The sequence below is a fragment of the Gigantopelta aegis genome, chromosome 1, assembly GCF_016097555.1.
Source record: "Gigantopelta aegis isolate Gae_Host chromosome 1, Gae_host_genome, whole genome shotgun sequence".
Taxonomy (NCBI): Eukaryota; Metazoa; Mollusca; class Gastropoda; order Neomphalida; family Peltospiridae; genus Gigantopelta; species Gigantopelta aegis.
In genome coordinates, this window is record NC_054699.1 from 44,107,304 (window position 1) to 44,134,584 (window position 27,281).

Consider the following 27,281-nt stretch of genomic DNA (forward strand, 5'->3'; position numbering starts at 1 on the left):
GCCCATCTGGTTTTGATGGTAGTCTTGCATGGCGCAGGGTACAATCGAGTTCAGCTCTGGTACAAAGTCATTCATCATTTCGAAACAGTCTGTCAGTGTACTCCATTGTTGAAGGGAAAGAAAAATTCCTTTCCTTGATGGCTTTCACTGTGTCTACACACCCACCACCACTGCCGAATGTCCACCCCAGCAATGTTTTTTGTCCACGCTCACATACATGTTGGCACCAAGATGATGAAACAATTTCTCTTCTTTCCTTTCCTTTAAAGCAGCTATGGTTTCATCAATTTGACTAGTACACGTAGGACAGTTCAACCCAGTGTTTCAGGGGTAAGGGCGATGCCTCGTTTAGTGGGGAAAGTTTTTCCCTTTATCACTGTCGAAATTTCCTGATGTGTATCAACAGTTCTTGCTTCCATGGTTGGGCCATGACGTAGACATTTTGCCCAATTTCTAGCTGACATCGCAATTTTTCACCCTGGCCATGGCTCTGGGATGAATTTGATGAATGTACCGATGCCATCTTCTTCTTCAAAATACAACAAGCCGCAAATATGTGAATACTTCTGTAGCAAAACTGGACGTAGATCTTGTCTGTAGACTTTTCGGAGAGCGAATGAAGATACTAACAAAACTACCCTTTTTATATTCTAAAATAGCAGTCCAAGGACGTCAGAACCAGGTCAAGGCCAGCCTTAGGACGTCAGTACCGGCCCAAGTATGCCAAGGCTAAAATATGAGTCACGGCTGCTTACCTACACCAGATATGCCAGTCACTGTTCTCTAGATAGGTCAAGGCTAGGTGACGAGTCGTACATCAGGGACACGGGCGAGCGTTCACCCTAGTAGGTCACGCAACTGTCCCAAGTGTGCCAAGGTCAGTCTATGACTCACACCAAGGCCAGACACCTGACAAGCGTGCCAAGGTCGGTCTACCAGACACCTGACGAGGTATACCAGTCACTGCCTTCTAAGTCGGTCATGATGAGTCATGCACCAAGTATGTCGTGGCCAGTACTCACACCAAGGGCAAGGTCACGGAAAAGTAGGTCATGACCCCAGGAAGGCCCTCATACTACTCTTGGGGACAGGTACGTATAATCTGTTAGACATGGTGGTACAACTTCGGAGTCAAGTACATTCTTCTTGTAGGTTGTTCTTGCAGTACTGTTGTGTTTGTCGTCATATTGCTGGTATCGAACCTTGCGGAGATAATTTCTTCGGGATCTGTACCGAGTAGTTTTTTTCCTAGTAGCATAATACCGGTCTTCACGTTCCCGAGCTTTCAGTTCTGCGAGGGCGTGTATTCTTCCAGTCAGTGGGGCTCCCACTAGTTGACATCTTGTAACAGTAGACTTTAGAATTCCTTTGTTGAGCATGTGGGCTGCACTGTGTATTCTTGCTTCAAAGTTGCGATAGAATGTCACTTGTTTCGGATTTGTTCTAGTATAAGCCCGGTTGACACTTTCTACTTTTTGAGTGTTTGTATTGAGTTTTGTTTTAAGAAGTGCAGTTTTGCCGAGTCGAAGTTCTAGGCATTTTCTTAACAATTCTTTATCGCCTTCTTTCATTTTCAGAACTGAATCTGCAGGTAAATAGGCAGGTTTCCATGCCTTGATCCGCCTGCCCGAACACACAAATGAATGCCTTTGACACAGTGTTGAACAGTTGCCACTCACACAGGCCACGATGGAATCGATGGTGTACGTCATTTTTCTAACTATTTTAGTGATATCTCCTGCAAGTTGACGGTGGGCGATGTGAAGTTCGAGGTGACAACGTTGCTTGATGTCGATGGCAAAACGTCGCTGTACTTTCTGTCGGTCTGATTTATTTTCCCCCGGAAATATGGTTAAGCTAAATGAAACTTTTTCAATCGCCTTTTGCTGAATTTTAGAAAAATGTCTAGTGTCACGTACATTTTCAATGGAACCTGTCTGCGCCCGGGTAGCACCGTCAGTAGCATGTGTATCGCCATCAGTCGTGAAATAACCAATATTGAGTTTGTCTTCGTCCACTTGAAATTCATTCACGCATTTTTCTGCATATAAGCCCTCATTGCCGATGGAATCTGTTGTCTTCAAATTGGCTGTACATTTTCCACAGTGATCTGGACATGTAATTTTCTCTCCCTTAGATCTGAGGATTTCGGCTTTTTTGCAAAGTTTGTTTGCAGTGTATATCCGAATAATTTCCTTTTTAGGTGTTTCGTTCTCAGCAATGGTGTAGACCGCTTGAGTTGCAGGCTGGAGGGATGTGCTCGAGTTCCCACCGAAAAGTCTGTTGTTGTAACGGCAGTCTCCCTCAACACTTATCTTGTGATCACTGGTAAAACCTTTTAGTTTGTTTAGTCGAACCAAATTAGACCGTCTTTCTTTCATATCCTGTCTGTTTATGTACACTGTTTTGGATCCAACATAATTGGCTGAATTCTGCATTCCACGCTTGCTTCCAACAGGGATACCAGCTGCGGATAAGGAATCGCGAAATCCTGTAATTCCAACTGATGTATTCGTAAGGCCAACATGTATCCCAATATTAGGCTGAGCAGCTTTCTGACCTCGTGCAGTGTGTAAAGTGACTTCTTCGTACAATTTGTGCTTCTTCGATCTAAAATGACTCACATTTTAAACCTAGGCGCCAACACATACCCCATTGTTGATAGGACTGTTCGTCATACTTCAGATCACCATCACATGTTGGGAAGTTATTTCTATGTTCTCGATAAGATTCATTGAATAGATTGAGCACTTTACCACAATGAAGAAGTTTATAGCCATCTAAGTCTTGATTGTTTTTGTTTTAGGAAATCTTCCAAGGCATCGGGAACAGCTGGGTGAGGCCGAAGTAACCGCATATTGCCAGTCGTCCCCTGTGAATCGGTGACCACATATGAAGATGCACCTCGACTCGTTGACGGCTTAGCCACTGCATCAAAGTCTTCCCTGGACAGCCTGGTACAGGTAGGTGATTTGGTGGCATTTGGGAGCAGTGTACTTTCTTTTTGGTGATGGAATTTGTGACCAATTACATATACATTTTTTCTGTTAGGGGGTCTACCCAAAACTTTTTTTTTCTTGGCAGGGGGTTTCCCCATAATAATTTCTCAATTTCAGTATATAAATTTAATTTTCTGTAGTCTGCCCCAGTGTGACAAAAACATGTTCTCACTTTCCAAAATTATCTGACTGACAAATAATCCTGCCTCTGGGAAAACATTTGCCAGGTCCGCAGAATACCCCCCACTGAATACTTTGTCCTGGTATGTAGTAACAACACACTGAAACAACATGCTGTTGTGTCATGGTGGACGTATGGCTGCTAGTGGTTACCCAATATGCCAAAGATACTCCAAATAGAGCAACAGTTTTGTGATAATCACTGAAGTAATTAGAAAATGTTTCCCACATTCCACAATTTTCAACTTTAAAATCAAATGTAAACATTGAGGGACAGGTGAGGTGGCCTGAAAATACCCCCCTGTATACAGTATGATATTACCAGGTTTAGCAATCAGTCAGACTTGGCTTAAAATAGAAATCTTTATTTAAACAAAACCATTCCAGTGTATCACACTAATAATTTTTTCCCCATTTTTTACAGGCCAAATCAGACCAACACAGTGACACTCCTCAAAGAGTTATTTCCCCTTGACCAGCCGTCAACATATATGCCCCCTATTTGAATAAAATAATTTATGAGTTTGAAAATAGGTAAGAAATTGGATCTTTGACAGGAATTGCACCTACATTTATGGTGCACAGTTGTGTTGAATGAGATCTCACTTTCCATGAGTGATTTGTACATACCGAGTATGAATACATGGTCGGGGTGGAGAGACTTCCTAGCAGCCGTGAAATGGCAAAATGGGGGGTGCCTCCAAAAATAAGAGATTATTTCCAGATTTAGGTTGACATCACCCAGTTCAGACATACTTGCTGCACAAAACAAGGACTGGCCATCATCACTACATGTGTGATTCACCTGGGAAAATTCTCTTTTTCTATTTTTTTTAAATTTATGTTAATATAGTGGACAGTGTGTTATGATTTACTTCTCTGCTACCTGAATTTATTGTGCTAGGTCATTTTCCAATTCATCCCATGTGAACTCAATACGTTCGGAACCGTCAAGGTTTCATGTTATTTGCAAGATTGTGTATACAGTGCTCATCTCTGTAACTGGTAAGTAGCCTATTTTGCTGAGTGGTAGTATTTCGGCCATCTGTAGCAGTGTGTTGAAACCCGTCTATCCAGGCAAGGGCTTTTCTGCAATGTCTGGTAACTTTGACAAACAAAAGGCCAAATCGAGCATGCGTGGAGGTGCTAATACATCCGTGTACAGATGAATGTCTAATTGTGCTTGGTGGTGAACAGAGTTCGTCGTTTGGTTCGAGGAAATGTTATTTATCCGACAAAACATTGTTTTGATCAGCATTTTGTATTTGGATAATTTGGATAATAATGCCTTTTGTATTATGAGTCGTACCCCTTTCACTTATTGTTTCCTCTCCAGTCATTATTGTCCCACACTAAAGTTGAAAATGTATTACTTTCCATTCCATTTGTTGAAATTGTTTTCCTGCCAAGCTGCAGTATCATGTTCAAGTACGCTTGAATGGGATACACAGTGTCCAAAACCATTTAAGATGTCCGGAAAACCGATTATGCACAACATGCACGTCCGGAAAACCGATTATTCACAACATGCACGTATATAGTTAATTTGAAATAATGCACGTGACTAATTCATACTGATTTAACTGGTAAATGATAGTCATTGACAAAAATTTAAAAACATTTCACATATTGGGAACTGATAAATGGCTAGGCTCAATGAAATTCAGCGCGAACCCACAATAGGCATACTTCAATTCAATGAAAACGTTGCAGATATAGCACACACATTTGGTTGTACAAGAGCCAATATTTATGCCTTAAAAAGAAGAAGATTTTTGCAAACTGGTAGAACTGAGATGCACCCCGCAAAGGAATGAATGAATGTTTAACGACACTCCAGCACGAAAAATACATCAGCTATTGGTTATCAAACTATGGTAATGCAAACAAATAAATAAAGTGATGATAACATCAGTATAAAAATTCAAGATTTAAATAAAAACAGTAATGAACTGTGCAAAAATTCAAGATTTAAATAAAAACAGTAATGAACTGTGCAAAAATACAAATATCACAGATGCATACAACTGAAATTTTTAGCAAGTCAGTATCTCGAAGAAAACAAGGGGATTTGTACTGTATTGGCCATTCTCAAAGAGAATGTTACACCACGGTGAGGTTACAGCACGCGCAGGGGACCGCTCAGAACACCCAAGGGTTACCACTCGAGGGGAAGACCGGTATATCAGACTGTTACATTTGCGCAATCGGTACTTGCCAGCTACTGTTATTGCTGTCAATATGCCTAGAAGTCAATCAGTGCACAAACTGTACACAGAAGATTACGACGGTTTGGTCTTGAAGACCTTACCGTGGGCCCATACTTACAGCTCATCACCGTCAAGCGCGATTATGCTGGGCCAGGCAACATCTGAACTGGAATGAATGAATGTTTAACGACACCCCAGCACGAAAAATACATAAGCTGTTGGGTGTCAAACTATGGTAATTCAAAACATGAAGTGACAATGAACACGATGTATTATTCGTGCTGGGGTGTCATTAAACATTCATTCATTCTGATAATCAGCATCAATATAAAATCCCTGCAAGTACTGTATCCTCACCGTTCATTAATTCTTTTTAGCTAACAAAATTAAAAACAAAAACATAAATTGTATAAAATAAAAACTTACCAAGCTAAGAATCAAAAATGACAAAACCAAGAACGTACGCACAAAATTCCAAACATTATGTGTAGAACAATTTCGTATATTAACAGAGAAAGGCGTTTGGAACGGAATTTGTGTTATAATGTTTTGTATTTGTAATTTGTCCCCTGCGCGTGCTGTAACCTCACCGTGGTGCAGGGGTGTAACATTCTCTTTGAGAATGGCCAATACAGCACAAATTGAAGTTTAGAGTAAAATTCGGTGTCCGTAAAATTCTGTGATATTTGTATTTGTATTTTTGCACAGTTCTTTACACTGTTTTTGTTTAAACCTTGAATTTTTATATTGATGTTGATCATCACTTTATTTATTTGCATTACCATAGTTTGACACCCAATAGCCGATGTATTTTTCGTGCTGGGGTGTCGTTAAACATTCATTCATTCATTCATTTTGTAATTTGTTTTTATTTCGTTAAATTCTTCTTTGGCTGATAGAACCCGTATATAGAACCCGTACAGGTTGTACCATTCTTCTTTGTCTGAGAGAACCCACACAGGTTGTACCATTCTTCTTTGTCTGATAGAACCCACACAGGTTGTACCATTCTTCTTTGTCTGATATAACCCGTACAGGTTGTACCATTCTTCTCTCTCTGATAGAACCCGTACAGGTTGAAAAGCAAAATTAAAAGTTTGAAAATGTACACATACATTATAAACTAACAAACATACTACACTAATCTAAAACTAGAATTTAATGTGCAATTTACTAACTAAATAGTTTGTAATTTTATTTTTCTTCTCCCTCTTTACAGACCACTAAAACAATAAGACTGATTATGATTTAAACTATATTAATTATAAATAGGGTAATCATATTTGATATATAAAATAATGATCTCAAAATATGGGTACATTTTTGTTGACTGTATAATAACGATGGTAGGAATCTGAAAATAAAAACAGACAGAATGATTTTTTTTTTTTTTTTAAAGTTACTCACAGTGACAACCATAGTTTGACACCCAATAGCCGATGTATTTTTCGTGCTGGGGTGTCGTTAAACATTTATTCATTCATTTACTCACAGTGACAAGTACGGCACAGGATGTTTTGTAGTAGTCGACTATCCTCGTCTGTCTTGCAGGAGGTCTAAAATAAAATAAAAGTCATTTTACATTATAAATTGGATAAAGTTGTTAAAACGTTTTTATAAAAACATGATTTAGGTAAAAATTACTTACGAAGCGCAGTATCCGCACACGATACAATATAATGCCTTTGGTGTGTGGCAAGCCATTTTCGTTTTTTTTTCTTCTAAAATACCTTTGCCCTGCCATGGTTCATTGGACTTCACCCGATACGTGGTGTCGATGACACCCAACTTTTTGATGGTTCTTTCCCCTATTTTTTTAAAGTAGTAAGGCGTTGGGTTGTTGTTGTTGTCGTCGTCTTCGACCATGTCTGATTAATGGTCCTCTGTTTTTTGCTGGGGGGTTCCGACGACGTCGAGGGTTCATCCATTTTCGATTTTTTTCTCGGGTGGAGCATGTCTTCTTGGGATCTTCCACGACACGTCGCCCTGTGACGTCTGAGATCGGGCATCCTCCGAAACATGGCAAGACAAATGTTACATGGTAGACCTTTGCCATGTTCCACAAAGTCACCATCCTGGAGGCAGAGTCGTGTCAACTCCATGGTCGTCTTGATAGACCAGTTCCTCCATTTCGAGGTCCGAATATAGATCTTCCTATTCCTCTGACGTGATCTTTTGAAGATTGTCCATGGCCTCCTGGATCTCTTCGTCCGTAAAAGCCACCTCTGCCGGAAGATCCATTTTGTTCATCAGCTCATCGAATTTTAGCTGGACGACCCTGTCTTGGACACATTGTAAATCACCGATATCGTTTCACTCGGCAAAGAGTTCCAGGTATCTACTGTGAGCAAAGGCAGCGACGAACTGTTCAATGTTTTCCATGTCTGAAAACAAACACGACCCTCACTCAAACTGTGCCCTACGAATGATCCATAAATATTCTAATAACATGGACTTATCGCAAAAAATAAATATATAAACAAAATTACATTTTGAAAAAATATAATAATAAAACTACTACCAACAGTTCAGTTATTTAATAATTACATGTTTCGGCATATTGCCTTTTTCAAATTAACAATAAGATGACGTAACGTCATCCTGACGTCATTCTCATCCTGACGTCATTGAGACAAATAGATTATTTTTTTATACACTCTCATTTCCATTATTGTAATATTGTTTTATCAATTTGTACAGGATCTGCGTAGATACAACAGTAGTCTAAAAACAGCAGGTTAATGCATTGAAAAGTAGCCGTCAAAACAGACATTAGACCACTAACTGAACATATTGAAATTTTAAAGAACAATGTCACATTTTAAATAGAAAAAGGTATAATAATATAAATGCATTTTATAGCAATTTTGTTAAATTACTATAAAGACAAGATTATTTAATTAATTATGGAACATGGAAACACAAAGTAATGTCACTGTACTGCATTGGATATTTATAACGTTACTGAATGCCTAAGATGTGTTTACATGAAATATAACGTTATCATTAAGTCCATGTGGCGTTTTGGTTCTCAGTTCGTGTATCCAAAAAGTTTCTCTAACTAGTCGATGATGATCATCATTGCTAAATACTTGTTCAATAGGCATAAAAGAAAAGTTAGATATGGAATGATAATTCGTATTAAAGTGGGTATTAACCAACGTAGATTTGCTATGATATAAATTGATGTCGCTACGATGTCCATTCATACGTAAAGACAGCTTACCCCCTGTTTGTCCTACATATTGCATACTACATTTTGTGCAAGTGATAAGATAAATTACGTTTGAAGAACAGCATGTCATAGTATGTTTTATGGGATAAACGCGTCCAGTTTGACTGCTTTCAAAGTTCGTTTTTTCTTCAAGGAATTTGTCATTTTTACATTTACTTTTACCACATTTTAATGCAGAGTGCTTTTTATTATCATCATTAGATTGTAGTTTAGAATGAACAAGCATGTCTTTAAGATTATGTGGTCTTTTAAGAGCAACAATTGGTTTACTTTGTGCTAGTATGTTGAGTTTACTTGACTGTTCGAGCATTCCCCAATATCTGGTAGGCATGGGTTGTATGTTACGACAAAAGGTATCATTGTTTTTTGTTCAGACGTAGATGCAGGAGATTCGATATGTTTTTCTTTGGGTCCAATTGATGTTTTTTCTACAGCATTATTTACAATGGCAGGAGGGTAAAGTCTATTCAAGAAGTGTTTTTTCAAACTATTTAGTTCAGTTTGTAACGTGTCACTGTTTGAAATGATTCTGGTGTACCTTTTAGCTTGACTGAAAGGAATTCCTTTTTTACATGCCTTGGGGTGAGCCGATTTGAAATGTAAATATTGGTGTGTTTGTTACTTTTGTGTGAACAGTTGATGAAAAAAGACCCACTATCTGTTTTAACGACATCGACATCTAAAAATGTAACTTTATTCCTTGAATATGTGTATGTAAAGTGAATGGTAGGGTGCTGTTGATTGGCAGATTCAATGAATTTATTAAGATCTTGTTCAGAATGGTCCCAAATAAAAAAATATGTCATCTATATATCTAAGCCAAAGTAGCGGCGATCTAACACATTTGCTCAGCAGAACTTTTTCAAAACAACCCATAAATAAATTAGCATAACTAGGGGCCATTCTTGTATCCATTGCAGTGCCTTGTATTTGGATAAAGTTTTCACCATTAAATTGAAAATTATTTGATTCTAATATTGTTGCAACTAGTTTACTAATTGTTTTAATGGGTATGTTGGAGTTGTAATTATCACCAGTTAGAGTTCTTTCTATTGCTTCAATTGCTTCAATCCCTTCGTTGTGAGGAATGTTTGTATATAAAGATGAAACGTCCATAGTTACGAGGAATGATTCTTTGGATATATTTGGTATATTACGCAATTTTGTAAGAAAGTCCGATGTGTCGCGTACATATGAGTCTAATTTTTCGACGTGTGGCTTCAGAATGTCATCTACGAGACACGAAATACGTTCTGTTGGTGAATTACATCCGGATATGATTGGGCGTCCTGGATATCCAAGAGGGAGGTCTTTATTAACAGTTTTGTGTACTTTAGGTAAAATGTAGAACTGTGGAGTCTGACGTTCCTCGTGTTTTAAACATTTAAATACATCCTCTGTAATTTCTTGATTATTGCGCATTTGATGTATTATTTTGTTAACAGTTTTTATATGAGCCTCAGTTAAGTCTGTTTCTGTTTTTTTTTTTGTAAAATCGCTTGTCTGATAGCTGTCTCTTGACTTCTGCAATATAACTGTCTTTTTTCATAATTACAATGGTAGAACGTTTGTCGGCTTTTTTTTTATGACTATTGTCCATTATTAGTTTCCTTAGAGCCTTCCTTTCACTTTTTGATATATTTCCAAAATGTTTCTTTTTGTTATTTTCTTTCAATATGCTTTGTGTTATAATGTGTATGAAGATGTCAAGACATTGGTCTCTTCCGGGAGGTGGTGTCCAACTTGAATGTGGCCTAAACTTGGAAAATAATAGTTTGTATTTGTCATCATTATTAGCATCATCATCATTAGTAATATGTGTTTGTTTGCCAAAATATTCTATTAACCGTAAACGTCTACAGAATTTGAATATATCACCCGCTAAAATATTTTGGTTAGCGGGTTTTGGAGTTAGACAAAATGACAATCCTTTTCCTAAAAGTTTGTACTCTATATCGTTTAGTTTTTTGTTGGAAATTTTAATTATGTTCTTCTTTGCCATTTTGATTTCGTCATGTTTGCGTTTAATACGTTTCCATTTCGCCCGGTTTTTTGGTGGAGATAAATCTGCGATTTCTACTAACCTTGTTAGTTTGATTAGGGTTTTGTTTATGTGTGTCTTCTGACTGTGCGCCACATTTTGGTGGAGTGTCAGTTTCTGAAAGAAACGCGAAAAGATTTATTTGGACAAAGAAATGTGATGGAATCATTTTGATTCCATCCAGAAATTATTTTACAATTTTTACGTGACACAGAGTTTTATTCTAAATTTTAATTATATCTATCTGTGATATTTGTATTTTTACACAGTCCTTTACACTGTGTTTTTATTGACCTGTTGAATTTTTATATTGATGTTGATCATCACATTGGGTTGCATTAACCATAGCTTGACACCCAATAGCCGATGTATTTTTCGTGCTGGGGTGTCGTTAAACATTCATTCATTCATTCATTGTTTATGTGTGCTACTATCTCGTCCTTCGTCTGCATCCGATTTATCGGTTTCAGATTGTTGTTTCTTTTTCTGGGAAGAACTGTTTTCCACTCCGACCCATTTTGTTCGGGTTTTTTTAACATTATGTGATGTTTTAACATTCCTATTTTTGTTGTTTGTTGCCTTCTCCTTCACTTTAGATTGCAGCTTTGCTGGTGTGCCATTTTTGTTAGTTAAGCAATTACGTTCTGGTACATTTTTTTTTGACGATTTGCGAATACAGCAATGGCGTTCCAGAGTTAGCATCAGTAGGTTTCTGGGGAAAACCACTTTTATTCTTCAATATGTGTGTTTGATCGACTTGTTTTTTTGGTTTTTTGTTATCCTCGTTATTTGTTGATGTCTTTCCATCATCTTTGCTTTTTGGATAACATGCCTGTAAACTTCTTTTCTTTACGTGAAATCAGTTTGTTCCTTTCATGTTGTACTTTGTATTTTATGTTGTACTTTGTATTTTATGTTATTGTCAATCATGAACATTGTTTTCTTGAACATTGTTTAAATCTTTTAAGATTGTTTCATGGAGCATGGTTATGTCTTTTTCAAGCGTTTGTACAAGTAGGCAATGATATTGTGCGATTGTTTTGATAATTGTTAATGACGCTTCTTCCAAAGTTTTCTCAATTGCTTGGACAAATCTTGAAGATTGTTCGTTAATGTGTAACCTTGATGGTAATTTTATTTTTAAGCCTTTCGGAATAAAGGAAGCTTCAATATATTTATCAAGGTACTCACTGTGGAGTATATATATTGACGTAAACGTATATGGTAAAGGGGAGAACTCTTGGAGTCGTAATGCAAACACTTTTTTTTTAATGCAGTTATGTTCCTTTGATCGACACGTGTTACTCGTTAAGCTAGTCTGTCTTTCGCCAAGTTAATGGATTAAGCACATGTGGCATATCGTTTCTCTCTCTTTGTGTTTAACCGTTAGAGAGGCATAGCCAATAGCTGCCTCTGTCTCTCTCTCATCTCAATACATTACGACTTAACTAAAAACAATTTTAAAACTCGAAACCACAAGGCCCCTGCGTGTGCATTAACCTCACCGTGGTGCAGGGGTGAACATTCTTTTATAGAATGGCCAATAAATGCACAACTCCTCGTATGAGGTGCCTTGTTTGCCGTGAAGTGGATGATGAGATCCTGGTGGTTGAGTTGTAGTTAATATCTGCAACTGAGTATATTGCCATTGACAATACACTACTTTGGCCCGGAGTTCATGTAGACGGGAGGTCAGGAATGATCCGACCTGATCAATCGGCTGGTCACGCCAAGCTCAAGAGCAAACAATCTTTGTTTTGTTTATATTGCCAAGAACAAACAGTGTTTCATTTACCATTTGTATCTGTTGCTCTTGGGGCGGTGGCTAGGGTCAATCGGGTAATAATTATATTTTTGCCTGAGTATATCAGCCATGTATCCCTGGCATGAGTGTCTGCTGGTTATCTGCAGCTTCATGTCCCCTTGTTGGACTCCGTGGTGGGTGGTGGGTGGGGAGCATGGTTGATGAATTATTTTCTCTACATTATGGCTACAAACCATTGTCAAACTCTTGATGGGACCCTCAAAAGGGTCCACACCGAGGTTGCGGATTCCTCATCGAATCCAGGACTAGTGAAAAAAAAGAAGTTATAACTTCTGAATCCTGACCAAGGTTTCTGATCATTAGTTCATCTAATGACGGAGCCTTGAGCAAACTGTCACCGTTTGCTGTTCAGAAGGGGCTTGTCTGGTGAGCCAAAGAGTGTTAACAAATTGAAAAATGGTTCATTGCTGGTAGAATGTTCGACTTGGACTCACTCTCGGTGTCTTCTTCAGTCGAAAGTTTTGTCTAATGTACCAATCATTGTGTCACCACATTCTTCCTTAAACTCTTGTAAGGGAGTAATTAGGTCAAAAGATTTGGAAGGAGTTTGTGAAGATGAAATCATTGAAAACATGTCACCGCAGGGCAGGGCGTGACATTAGTGAAAAGAATCAAGATTCGTCAGAATAATGAACTAATTCCGACGAACACTTTGATTTTAACATTTGACAAACCTACCCTTCCAGAGTCTATACAGGCTGGATATCTCTCTATACCTGTTGTTAATTTTTATACCAAATCCATTACGATGTTACAAATGTCAAAAGTTTGGTCATGGCCAAACTACGTGTGGAAACAAATTGACATGTGCTCGTTGTGGTGAATTTGACCACAACAGTAAGACATATAACAATGACAGTGTATGTGTAAACTGTAAGGGAAACCATTTTGCATATTCGCGAGAATGTGCAAAATGGAAATTGGAAAAAAAAGGTACAGCAGGTTAAAGCTGAGAAACACTTGTCATTTCCTGAAGCTAGGAAATTGGTGGAGACAGAAGTATCTGTCGTAGTAGGGAAATCCTATGCTGTGGCAGTCAAGGTCTCCACCTGAGGTGTTGCTATCAATACTGACCTAACGTGGCGATATGATGAAGCAAAATACAAAAAGCTTTCAGATGTAGAAAAACCTACAAAACAAGCAGATAAAGCAGCTAAAAAACATCAAGAAGTTGTTACAAAACACAAAACATCTACCACAATGACTGACTTGTCTTTTTGTCTTTGGATTCGCAGAATCCTTCAGGCAGATCGACTGCCGTGGTGCCAGGTCCTCGCAGTCTTTCTCTTTGTTCTACTATCTGCTTGTCGCTGGTGGAACCACCATAAGTAGGTGATATATAGGAAATGTGTCCGCCAGGTGAAGCACCAATAAGGGTTTTCACTGTGTTCCGATTCTTATATGGTTTTTTGACGGGGCATTCAGTATCATCTATAACAACCCTTGTAGGAAACTTTGATTTGAAATCTGATGGGGAGAAATGTTTAACTAGATTTTGTGGCGGCCAAATATTGATTTCGCGCTACTGCTTTGACACAAATGAAATCCATGTGAAAACTATATTTTTCACACATGCCTCTGGAATTCCAAACATTAATGACATTTCAAAGTAAGTTGGATGCCTTCTCAATTTCATGAGCATCATAAAGAATGGGTTAGGAACAGAAATGTTAAGTACATTGTGGTATACATACTTTAGACAAAATGCTGCTGGGCCGAGATAATTGAAAACAAAAATAAACTTTGCATTACATTCTAGTCCAGTATAAAAATGGATGGCCTTGTCGTCTGTAATGTCAGTACACGTTTGTGTTGATCAGTCTGTTATAATATTAGCAGCTGGTATACATGTGGCATCAATATCCAGTCGAGGATGTTTGTCTGAAGTAACAATCTCTTCGCCATATTCAATATACTCCAGTTCTGTTTCTATCTCATATTTGGCCTCAAAGTCCTTTTTTTCGTTTTCGCGACTCCCTCTCTTTTGATCTCAGTTGTCGATCAATCTGACTAGGTGTGTCAGGCCTTGTCCATTCAAACTGGCTTGGGATTGCTGTTGAAAGCAGCTTCATCTTAAGTGGTTTTTGTCCTGAAATGAGAACAAACATTTAAAGTGTAATAACTATTTTAATTTTTTTTATTTGGATTTCTAAATGTCGACAACTGCATCTGTACATACATTTCTATTAACATAATGTTTAAAAGGTTGTTTTAGTGTCTTTGTGTATATACACATGGGAAGAGGGTAAATTTTATAGGCAACATGTCTTTATAATGAGCTGTTGTGTTTGTATATTTTTATTTATGTTGTAAATTAGTGTAATAAAATGTTATTGTGATGTAGTTTCTGTTTAAAAACGTGTAATAAAGTGTTAACTAGTGATACCGTTGTTTTTATACATATATTTTTGGACTGCCCATGATATACTGCTTATATTGGTTAACATTATTAGTAATGAGAATTAATTTAGTGTTATGGTACGATGACTATTTCCTTTGACCGTCTCATCCTGGGGCCATTTTGACCGCATGCCTAACGTACCGGCCTAAGCTAGACTGAATGAATGAATGAATGTTTAACGACACCCCAGCACGAAAAATACATCGGCTATTGCGTGTCAAACTATGGTAAAATGAAACAACAGTGTGATGATCATCATCAATATAAAAATTCAACAGTTAAATAAAAATACAGTGTAAAGTCTGTGTAAAAATCCAAATATCATAGATATATATATATATATAATTAAAATTTTCAATAAAATTCAGTATCACGTAAACAATTGTAAAATAAGTTCTGGATGGAATCGAAAGGATTCCATCACAGTTCGTAGTCCAAATATATCTTCTCGAATTGCTTTCAGATGGGTACACTCCACCAAAATGTGTCGCACAGTCAGAAGACACTGACAGTGCTCACACTGAGGTGGAGGATCTTTCTTTAAGATAAAGCAATGGGTTAAATATGTATGCCCGATGCGGGAACGACACAAGACTATTTCATCCTTCCTGCGCTGTATATAGGAGGACTGCCACTCTCCCAAGACCCTAAGCTAGACGGAACTATTTTACGGTAATGTTGAATAAAAATAAACCTGTGGTACATACCTGTTATTAAAAATAGAAGTACCATACTGTTCGACATACACAGAAAAAATAAAAACAAATACAACTTGCCATGTATTGTCTCCTGAACGTAATGCTCACTGTGAAATGTGCTTTGAACACAACAGCTGTACTCGATGGAATCCATTGTTTTAATGTCGTTTCGTCGATCCGTTTGATTGCCTTTACCCGCCTTTACCCAAGTATCTCGAAGTTCTAGATTTGATGGGAATTCGTGACCTCCCGGCACAGAGCAACAAGTAGGCTGCACTGTTATGAATTCAACAGTAACTTCCCATTGTTTGCAATGGTTTTTGTTGTAAACAATGCAATCGCTGGACCGGTACAGACTGCGCCACCTATCGGGGGCAGATAACTCACTACTTCCCCTCATTAAATACTTACAAGTGATCTCCAGAGAGCAACTGGTTTAATCCTGGCAACTGGTTTAATATCTAGGGGCCTGTCGTGTATGTCTTCTTCATGTTAAAAATAATTCAATATTTAGTTACGGCAATCAGGTCAAAATGGATACTAATCTAGATTCGTTTTTAATATTAATTCCTCTTTTTTTTTAAATTTTGTTTCTGACCTCAGTAGGTTGGTGTTGATAAAACGAAAAAGGAATCTTAAGTAATAGATGAAATCTGTTTCTATTTGGGCAGACGTATTCATCATCGCAAGACTTTAGCCCTTGGGGAGGGGGGGGGGGGGGGTCCTGGACACTACTGGTGCTTATGACGAGGGGAGGACCTGATACAACGATCCCCCGCCGTGGGATGGGTTTATTTTTAAAGCATTAGACATCTAACCCGTTAAAAAGGCAGTCTATAGAGGTCTTTCTATCACAGGCTGGACCCTTGGGACCACTCAACCACTCAACGTGGGACCTTCGGATAGGGTCTCGTAACAGAGATTCCTGACCCTACAAAAGAGGAGATCTCTGGATTCGCCGTAACCTTCCACCATAACCGTACCGAATCATATACGTACGTGCCTTCTCAAACCGATCGAGCCGAAGTTACTTGCGATGTCCATCGGTAGGCAGGAGTGCCAGTCGGCGGAGTGGGTCACTTGTGGACGAACCCCGCCGAGACATCGACGTCTGCAGTGCGGGCGCTGCGTTGCCACGAATACGTTGCCACGAATACAACCTGATGTTTGGTTGCACACCGACAGATTACAATTTCATGAAGATACTCACAATTTTTATTGTCTCGCATAGCACAATTTGGCAGATGTATCTCTTAGTGGACACCCCTGCGCGTGCTGTAACCTCATCGTGTCAATACAGCACAAATTGAAGTTTAGAGTAAAATTCAGTGATATTTGTATTTGTATTTTTGCACAGTTCTTTGCACTGTTTTTATTTATATCTTGAACATTTTCTGTTGATGTTGATCATCACCTTGTTTGACACCCAATAGCCGATGTATTTTTCGTGCTGGGGTGTCGTTAAACATTCATTCTTTCGTTCCGCCAGAGCTTACATCCTTTGCCCTGTGACTGGAGCGAGGCCCACTCGCTGGCCTCATCCTGCCTCCAGCCCTTGTTCAAGACTTTACTCGAGACTTTACTCTTGTCCCGGGTTGGCACTAGACCGTGTAGGGATCCCAGTTGAACAATTCTATTGGCATATCCACCTGCGGTGACAATGCCCCTGATCGTGTCGTCCGAACTGTAAAGACAGCTCGTCAAATTGTTCATTGTGGCGACAGGCACCTCCTTTGCCAGTCTTGGAATACCAAGGCCTCCGTCCCTTCCCGTGCAGTAAAGCACATGAGATGTCGCGTTATCACTCAGGTGAGTCCACCTCCTGACCCACTTTCGGATGAGCGCATCCATCTCCAACAACAATCCCTTCCCTGGAATGGTAAGAGCAAGGGAAAACTTAACCCTTGGAATGGCATAGGACGTCAGAATCACCAATTTCTGTCTTGGTTTCAGCAATGCTCTTTGAATCCTTTTGCACCAAACACTCAATTTCTCAAGTGGCTTCGTGATGCGGAGGCCTATCCAGGGGTCCACATAAGCACCGAGATACTTTGCGCATTCACCCGGTTCTAGCCAAGGGATCGCACTCCCGTTGACCTCGATCGGTTCACAGTCATTGACTGCATAAGACCCGCTTCCCGCACGACTGATGGTGAATGCACAGCATTTCCCGATGTTCAGCTTCATCCCCGTCGCCTCCGTGAACTTGACGACCAACCCCAAATTGTGTTCCAGGCCCGCCTTGTCTTTAGCAATTGTTGCCGCATCGTCAGCATAAGCCAAAGTAGACACCTCAATCCCCTCTTCGAATCTGAAGGCATCGCCCTCTTCATCTAGCAGGCAGAATAGAGGGTCCATTGTAATGTTAAACAGAATCGGTGACAAAGGGTCACCCTGTTTCACACCTCGACTCGTCGGTATTGGACCTGTCTCACCCTTTGGGGTCTTAAAGTACGTTGTGACTCCAGTGTACATCCCCTCAACCAATCCAACGAAGTGGGAATTCACCCCCAAGCGTTCCAGCCCCTTACGAAGGTGCTTATGCGAGACGGTATCGAACGCTTTAGCCAGGTCAAGCAGAGCTACAGCCACAGGTTTGCCTGTCTTCTTAGCTGACTGGATAACGGAATCCAAGCACTGGACATTATCGACGCACCCGGACCCGCCTCCCGAGATAAAACCTCTCTGCCTCGGGTTGATGGTAAAGGCCCGCTGCCAACATTTTGGTAAATAATCTGAGAATGACCGAGGAGATCGTTAGTGGCCTCCAATTCCCAAGGTCGTCCGAATCCCCAGACTTCGGTAGCAGGATGCTGCGACAGCGTTCCAAGTGTTTACTAATTCTACCTGTGAGGAGGAATATGTTCAGTAGCAGGGTAATAACCGAATTACCGCGCAGCGCCGCCACTATCACACTTCATCTTGGCCAGAGCCCTCCTCACCTCACAACGTGAGAAAGGTTTCAACAGGGATGTATTGTCGGCCCTCTTCCGAGCAGGAGGGAACCGAGATAGGTCAACGTCCTGGCTGGTGCCCCCAAATCGTTCACGGTATGACGCTTCCATCACCTTTACGTAAATGGGGCACGAGTTGTCCTTTTCGCCATTAAGGATTTCGATGGCCAGGATCTTACGATTGTGATCATATTATTGCGATCGTATAGCTGTTGGGTGCGTCTATATTTCTGCGCACCCACTTGACTCCTGCCTCTGGGTATCCTACCCTTACCCTTCGAAATGGGCTTTTTCCTTTCTTTGGCGGTTAAGGCTTCCGTGAGCTTCACAACTAGTTCATCGACCTTGTTGTCAGTCTCAATGCCTTCTATACATTCCATTAGGATTTCGACAGCTTCCAGGCAGAGGGGATCGTCTTTCGACAAATCCTCTTCCTTCAGCCATCTGCAGTACTATCGACTTCGACCGGCGGTGGGGGTAGCAGGATCTGTGCAGGCTCTCTCCCGATGGCCCGAGCGGGCACCGGAGGTTTAGCAGAGGCGGCCGCTGCCGTGTGGACCACATGGTATCTCCTACTGCTAATCTGCACTGCCGTTTTCCATGGCATGTCCATCTGTATACGCTTATTTATACTCCTCTCACCCTTGTGCTTCTCACAGAGAATCTGGAGAAACGCAAGATCTTCGGACGACCAAGCACCGTTTTTGGCTTTAGCTGTCACCCGTGAGGCATGCTTCAATCAACCTGGTCCCTATCCTCTTCTTATTCTGTAACAGAGGATGCGCGTGACGCTCGTGTTGGCTTACTCCGGACTTGGTAGCGAAAGTCTTTTTACAGACTTCACACTCCGGTACCCTGAGTTGCTCCCATAGGAGTCTCCCGACCGACTCAGCACAATGCTCTGTGAATCAGAGCGCCATGGGCGTGTGGCTTTCACTTTCCACATGAGTCACATTCAAAGCTGATGGACTTGAGTTCGTGTATCTCGACATGTCGCTCCAATCTCTGCGGGCTTTCACACCAGCAGTCACACCACGCACATTTCGTTAGGACAAAGGGGATCCGGACGGATTGAATATGGTCACTCAGGATTTCTCCCGTGGCCTCAACAGTCGGAATGTTCTCGACCGGAATCTGGTCTCCAACCGCTTGTGGTAACCGGTGATGGTCCTCGTCAATAACACCGGCATCCCGCTCTGCCATTTCACATGCGGTATCTCTCGAGCCCATGCGAGTTGCAGACGGTGTTCCGTCATTTCCTTGCGTTTTCGTCCTAACCTGATGGGAAGGTGGAGTATCGACGAGTACTGGGATTTGACCGTCGTCGGCTTTCCTTTTCCCAGACTTTTTCAGCGGAGGCTTTTCCCATGGATACCCCCATGGTGGGTTCCATCTCAGTACTGACCTTCGACTGTGGCAAAAACCACGCTGTTATAGGGGTCGTACTACTCTTTGTAGTTTTGGGTTTCGGTCGTGCTTTGATCACCCGGCGTTGGTTCATGTTGATATCGCCGGCCTCCTAACTGACAGGAGAAGTTCCGTTTGTTCCAAGTTTTATCCTCCTAACCTCACGGGAAGGTGGATTATCGACATGAACTGGCAAATCACCGAGGTCGTCCTCGGCTTTCCTTTTGCCGGACATTTTCGCGGACAGTTTCAGCGACATGGGCTCGCTTACCAGAGAGGTTTGGCTCCACCTCATAACTGGCTTTTTCTCGCACGATAATTTTCGTTCAGCTTCCTTGTCACCTGCCGATCCTGAACTACTCATCAACGTTTGAGATTGCGGAACACCCGCCATAGGTGCCGCTCTACAATTTGTAGTATGGGGGCTCTTGCTCGTACGGGTGTCACGTGCCGGATCGCCCAATACGACACACGTGCCCCGGTTGGAGTCGCTTGTGACCGAGTAGCAGCCCTCCTCCATAAACTGACTAGCCGGGGGATTACCGCCAAGAACATGGTCCTCAGAGGCTCGTTTCCCACACGGTATACGAAATATATGATTAGACCTATTCATAATGGGTAAGTATCTCTTAGCTCACGAGTCGGCCTGTATGAAAGCCCATTGGCACTCCCATATGGTCGGACGTGGGCACTTAAGTGACCTAGACCTACTTTCCGGTGGCCTAGCCACTGACTGACCCCTGCGTGTGCTGTAACCTCACCGTGGTGCAGGGGTGTAACATTCTCTTTGAGAATGGCCAATACAGCACAAATTGAAGTTTAGAGTAAAATTCGGTGTCCGTAAAATTCTGTGATATTTGTATTTGTATGTTTGCACAGTTCTTTACACTGTTTTTGTTTAAACCTTGAATTTTTATGTTGATGTTGATCATCACTTTATTTATTTGCATTACCATAGTTTGACACCCAATAGCCGATGTATTTTTCGTGCTGGGGTGTCGTTAAACATTCATTCATTCATTCATTCCTAGCCACTGACCTACTGGCCCAACCCCGTCTTATTAACCCGGTGACCTACTGGCCCAGCCCCGTCCTATTGACCCACCCATTCATTTATCTTAAAGAAAGATCCTCCACCTCAGTGCGAACGTTTTGTAGGGAAGCTTTCATCCATAATCAGCACTTGGTTTCAGTGTTTTTTGATTTGGAGAAAGCTTACGATACCACGTGGAAGTATGGGATTTTAAACGACCTCCATGGCATGGGCCTGAGAGGTCGACTTCCTGTTTTTATTTCACAATTTTTAAAAGATAGATCTTTTAAAGTTCGGGTGGGGTCGACATTGTCCGACATTCACCCACAGGAGATGGGTGTGCCTCAAGGTAGTATCCTGTCTGTAACTTTATTTTCTGTGAAAATTAACAGCATCACCCAGTGTTTAACACCTGGTGTGGATTGCTCGTTATATGTCGATGATTTTCAGATTTGCTATAGATCGTCCAATATGAGTATCATTGAACGTAAGTTGCAGCTTTGTTTGAATAAACTTCATCAATGGGCAACTGACAATGGCTTTAGATTCTCCAAGGCAAAAACGGTTTGTATGCATATCTGCCAGAAAAGAGGTCTCCACTTAGATCCACAGTTGTTTCTGGACAAAAATCCAATTCCAGTTGTGGAGGAGACTAAATTTCTGGGGGTTATATTTGACAGGAAACTATCTTTTGTGCCCCATCTCAAATATGTTAAAAAGAAGGGCTTGAAAGCTCTCAATATTTTAAAAGTTATTGGTAATACGGAATGGGGAGCAGACCGCAAGGTTATGCTCCGTCTGTATAGATCTCTTGTCAGGTCTAAACTTGATTATGGATGCATTGTGTATGGGTCGGCACGCAAGTCTTACTTGCAGATGCTAGATCCTATACACAATCAGGGACTTAGGCTTTGTCTTGGTGCATTCAGAACATCTCCTGTAGAGAGCTTGTACGTTGATGCACACGAACCTTGTTTGGGTGCTAGACGTGCCAAGCTTTCTCTGCAGTATGCTGCCAAGATTAAATCTTTACCGAAACATCCAGCACATGATGCGGTGTTTGACAACAAATATGTGAAGTTGTTTGATGCAAGGCTAAATGCTATTCGTACATTTGGTCTTCGCATTAAGCGTTTTTTGTCGCTTTCCAACATTGATTTAAATGACACTTTGGAAACTCCTTCATATTTTGTTTTACCACCTTGGTGTCTTAGACCACCTAAAATTGTATTTGATCTGGCGCATCTGAAGAAAGATCGCACAGATGCTGTTATTTATAAACAGTTTTTCATGGAAATTCAAGACAAGTACCGTGATTACATTCCTGTGTATACAGATGGATCACGGGATGGAAATTCTGTGGCTTGTGCCACAGTTTTTCCATCAGACACAATACTTTCCATGCGACTGCCTGACTCAGCATCAATCTTTAGTGCTGAAGTTTGGGCAGTCATTAAAGCCTTAGAAGAAATCAAAGATTCAATAGCATCCAAATTTATTATTTTTACAGACTCACTTTCGTGTCTCCAAGCTTTACGTAATATGAAGCTGGAGCATCCCTTAATTGGGATGGTGATACGAAAGTGTGTCTTTTTATCTATTGCCAATAAAGACATTGTATTTTGTTGGGTACCCAGCCATGTTGGCATCAGGGGTAATGAAAAGGCAGATTTAGCTGCCAAGTCTGCTTTGGATTTGCCTCATGCCAGGGTTGGTGTACCGTATACTGATTTTAAATATGGTATTAACAAATTTATCTTTTCGATTTGGCAACGTGATTGGGACGGTGAGGTTGCGAACAAGCTTCATGCTATCAAGCCAGTCTTGGGAGAGTGGCAGTCCTCCTATCGACAGTGCAGGAAGGATGAAATAGTCTTGTGTCGTTCCCGCATCGGGCATACATATTTAACCCATTCATTTATCTTAAAGAAAGATCCTCCACCTCAGTGTGAGCACTGTCAGTGTCTGCTGACTGTGCGACACATTTTGGTGGAGTGTACCCATCTGAAAGCAATTCGAAAAGATATATTTGGACTACGAACTGTGATGGAATCATTTCGATTCCATCCAGAACTTATTTTACAATTTTTACGTGATACTGAATTTTATTTAAAATTTTAATTATATATATATATCTGTGATATTTGCATTTTTTACACAGTCCTTTACACTGTGTTTTTATTTAACTGTTGAATTTTTATATTGATGATGCTCATCACACTGTTGTTTCATTTTACCATAGTTTGACACCCAATAGCCGATGTATTTTTCGTGCTGGGGTGTCGTTAAACATTCATTCATTAATTTTTTCTATATTTTGTATTTCAAATGGAACTAAAATTATTACAATACATATAGATTACAAAGCAGGACTTTTAGTAGGGTGGCTGTATGTCTAGGCTGGATACCGACCGAAGTATTATGGGTTGGGGGGGGGGGGGGGGGGGGTCTAGTCATGTTTCCCATCAAAATGTATACTAAAAAGAAGAAAAAAGGTACATTGTATGTAGGCAATTATTTTGGCTTGGAAGGGAAGTTAAATGGATATGTAACGGTTTTAACTCTGGCACCTATCAAACCAAGAAATGTATATCGTTACTTTGGTATAAATAATTTATATACTATAATACTTATATGTTACGTTATTTACCATGGTGACGGTCGAGATTGAGTAAAACGTGTCAACTGACCAAAGTAGGTCGATTTTGAAATTTAGACAAGTCTCGTCTGAAAGTGAAGTAGAAGAGGTTGCAGCTATTTATACTTGTTACACAGCAAAACAAAATTAATACCCATTTACATTATTATTATTTTTTAATGGTGTTTTTAATCTCCCATTTAGTGATTTACGATTTTGGGCGAAATCGCCGCCATCTTGTTTTGTTTTCTTTTGTTTATGATTTCTCGTTATTTACACTTAGTATGTGGCAAATTTAATTATTCGATATTAATAGAAACAAACCCTTTTAATTTTATACAGTATGACTATTTCGATCCATTGGCAACACTAACGTTGACAAAATAATTTATTTTACGTCCGATAGGATGGCGGGACACGCAAAGATTTGGGAGGAAACTACGACTGTTTATTTATTTTGATCGGACTATTCATATAAGTCTGGTTTATTATTATCATCATCATTATTTTATTATCATTATTTTATTGTTATTGTGGTTATTTATTTATTTATTGCTAATAATAGTTGTTTAATGTGGCTATGATTGCTACGAACTTGGCCTACTCATGATGTCACCGTCTCATGTACCTACCTTATTCGCGTCTGGACGACACTTCTTCATTTTCCCGACAACAAATACATTCCAGTTCTGGGGTTTTTGTGAAAAACAGTTGCCGCAGGTACACCAGTCCACATTACCAAGTCTGTGTTCCCTCACAACGATTTCGGCTGGTTCGTCATCTGTTGATGAATCATTCGAGTCCATAGCACGCTTTTCTATTTCGGCAGCAGTGTAGGACGGTTCGAACTGAAACGGCTGTAAAAAAAAATCCTGCCTGTGTCCAGCCTGTTCAAAAAACTCTTCCCTATCTATTTCGTCTTCACTGTCGTAATCCATCTTTGTTTAATGGCTTCTTTCTATCAGGTCAGGTCATAGGTTTTAGGCTTCCCTGTATCGCGTTTGTTTACTGTGTATACTCTGCAGACTGAGCTGACGTCACTTCCGGAACAGCTGTTGTGGGCGTGGCTACCAAAAAGGACACAACATGGCTGCGCCCAGTTAACAGCAAAAATCGTGGGGTTTTTTATTAATTTTAAAATTACGCGTTTTTCATTTTTTAAACTGTCGGTATATGTTGGTGGACCGAATATGCATCTTTCCAACACATCAGGCTCATATTTGAGTTGACCCTCCCTTTAAGCTATGTTTATTATGTATGGGCTAATACACTATGTGATAGATATGACCTATTTATTGTATAAAATACAGTAATTTCACTTAATCAGGGTTTCAAAGGTGGAATTTGTCTTTAAGCTATGTTTATTATGTATGGGCTAATACACTGTGATAGATATGACCTATTTATTGTATAAAATACAGTAATTTCACTTAATCAGGGTTTCAAAGGTGGAATTTGTCTTTAAGCTATGTTTATTATGTATGGGCTAATACACTATGTGATAGATATGACCTATTTATTGTATAAAATACAGTAATTTCACTTATTCAGGGTTTCAAAGGTGTAATTTGTCTTTAAGCTATGTTTATTATGTATGGGCTAATACACTATGTGATAGATATGACCTATTTATTGTATAAAATACAGTAATTTCACTTAATCAGGGTTTCAAAGGTGGAATTTGTCTTTAAGCTATGTTTATTATGTATGGGTAATACACTGTGATAGATATGACCTAGTTATTGTATAAAATACAGTAATTTCACTTATTCAGTGTTTCAAAGGTGGAATTTGTCTTTAAGCTATGTTTATTATGTCACCCACTTTGAGTTTGAGCGATTTTAAGAAGAAAAAAAAAATTCGCTCATATTAGTCACTTTTTAATAATATAGTTGACTCCACTTAATTGCATACCTGTTATTTGCATAGCATTCTGGAGCACAGATTCAGAACCATTTAAACCCAAACATATACAAAAGTTTTCTTTTAAATGCATACACTTTTCTTTTTACAAAGTCTGGTTAATTGCACATAAAAATTTATAATAAAAAAACACCTACTTTTAAAAAAAATCAGTGCTGATGCAGTATGTAATTTAGTTTATTTACATTTACAGGTAATGGTAGAAAACCATCAGATTTTTTGTTGTTCTAAATTGTGACTTGCAGCAGGGTCCACTAATATTCATTCTTGTCATATGGGCAAGTGACAGTCACATAATTATGTACAATGTATTTGTAATATGACAAAAATGTAAATTTTAGAGCTATGACTAATGTAATTGTTTTCAGAGAGCACACCTGTGAATGAATAAATGCAGGTTTTGTGTGTGTGTGTGTGTGTGTGTATATATATATATATATATATATATATATATATATATACATTAAACATGTTGCAAATTAATTGAATCATAACATTGTTTCAGCAAAATTAATCAAATTAACTGATAAATGCTGACTACAGATGTTTATTTTTGATTAAACTCAGTTTTAAGGTCAAGGTCAAGGTCAAAAGGGTTAACGTCCACATTCAGGTCAATCTGTTATAGCAGATGCCCCTATTGGGCATCGGTTATGACCTAGGCCATAGCCGGTGTCCACTAAGGATAAGAGAGAGGGGTGAGGGGAGGAGAGAAGGTCACACTGTACAAAACAAGGGAGTTCTGCCAGCCCTGTCAGTAGACCAGAGTGGGGTGTGCTAGATGCAACTGGTTTTGTAATTTCTCCGTAGAGATTAGTCCGAAAGTGTAAAAGGAAGGCGCATATTTATTTTCATCACGGTGATTGGACGCCAATTTGGAATGCGGATCAAAAGTAAAGTTTAAGGCGGATAGTACTTAGCAATTATTTTGTCCGCCCGAACGAGGTAAGCCAGGGCTAATGGGGGTGACTAGGTTTTCTTTTGTCCTAGCCATTATTGCATTAAGTATACATGATACTTTTGGGGTTGTTTCAAAGTAATGTCATTTACTGCATGCATTTTGTGTAAAATATAATTGTATATTTGTTATATCCTATTGTTCCTAAATCCCTAATCTAAAATTCAACGGCTATAAGCCACCACCACTCCCCACTCCCCCCCAAAAAAGGGGGTAAACAAATAAAAAGGGAAGAAAAACACAGGGAGGGGTAAAGGTGGAGGAAAGAAAGGGGTTTTTAATCTAACATATATACAGCTAATTTTATTGAACTAGTGTCAAGTTTCTGATTTTGGTTTAAAAGTTTGTTTACTCTACAAGAAGAGGACAAACATTCTGAAAAAAGAAAAAAAGAGAAAAAACCCAACATATATACATTTTATTTACAATAACACCGGGTTAGTTGCATTTATTAAAGTACAAACACCTGGTTAGTTCTCAACATACAGAGTATAGAGACATGCCTCTTTTAATTCTTTTAGAGAACAGCTCTGGAATAATCCCAATGCAATAAAAATGCTTCAGTTTCTTTAACATCGTATCCCACAACTGAACATTAAAAGCAATTCTCTGAATAGTATGTCCTTTCAATGTCCATATCACGAAATCACAGTACATCCTCCCAGTTATCCATATCACGAAATCACAGTACATCCTCCCAGTTATCCATATCACGAAATCACAGTACATCCTCCCAGTTATCCATATCACGAAATCACAGTACATCCTCCCAGTTATCC

The 27,281-nt window shown here is 39.7% G+C and overlaps 1 long non-coding RNA gene across 1 annotated transcript; it reads left to right on the forward strand.

The window, feature by feature from the left end:
- Positions 1-1,255: 1,255 nt before the first annotated feature.
- On the forward strand, positions 1,256-3,653 carry LOC121375497. The gene is made up of 4 exons (XR_005958320.1): positions 1,256-1,703; positions 2,204-2,328; positions 2,807-2,963; positions 3,604-3,653. It is a non-coding gene; the product is annotated as an uncharacterized LOC121375497 (long non-coding RNA).
- The last annotated feature ends 23,628 nt before the right edge of the window (positions 3,654-27,281 follow it).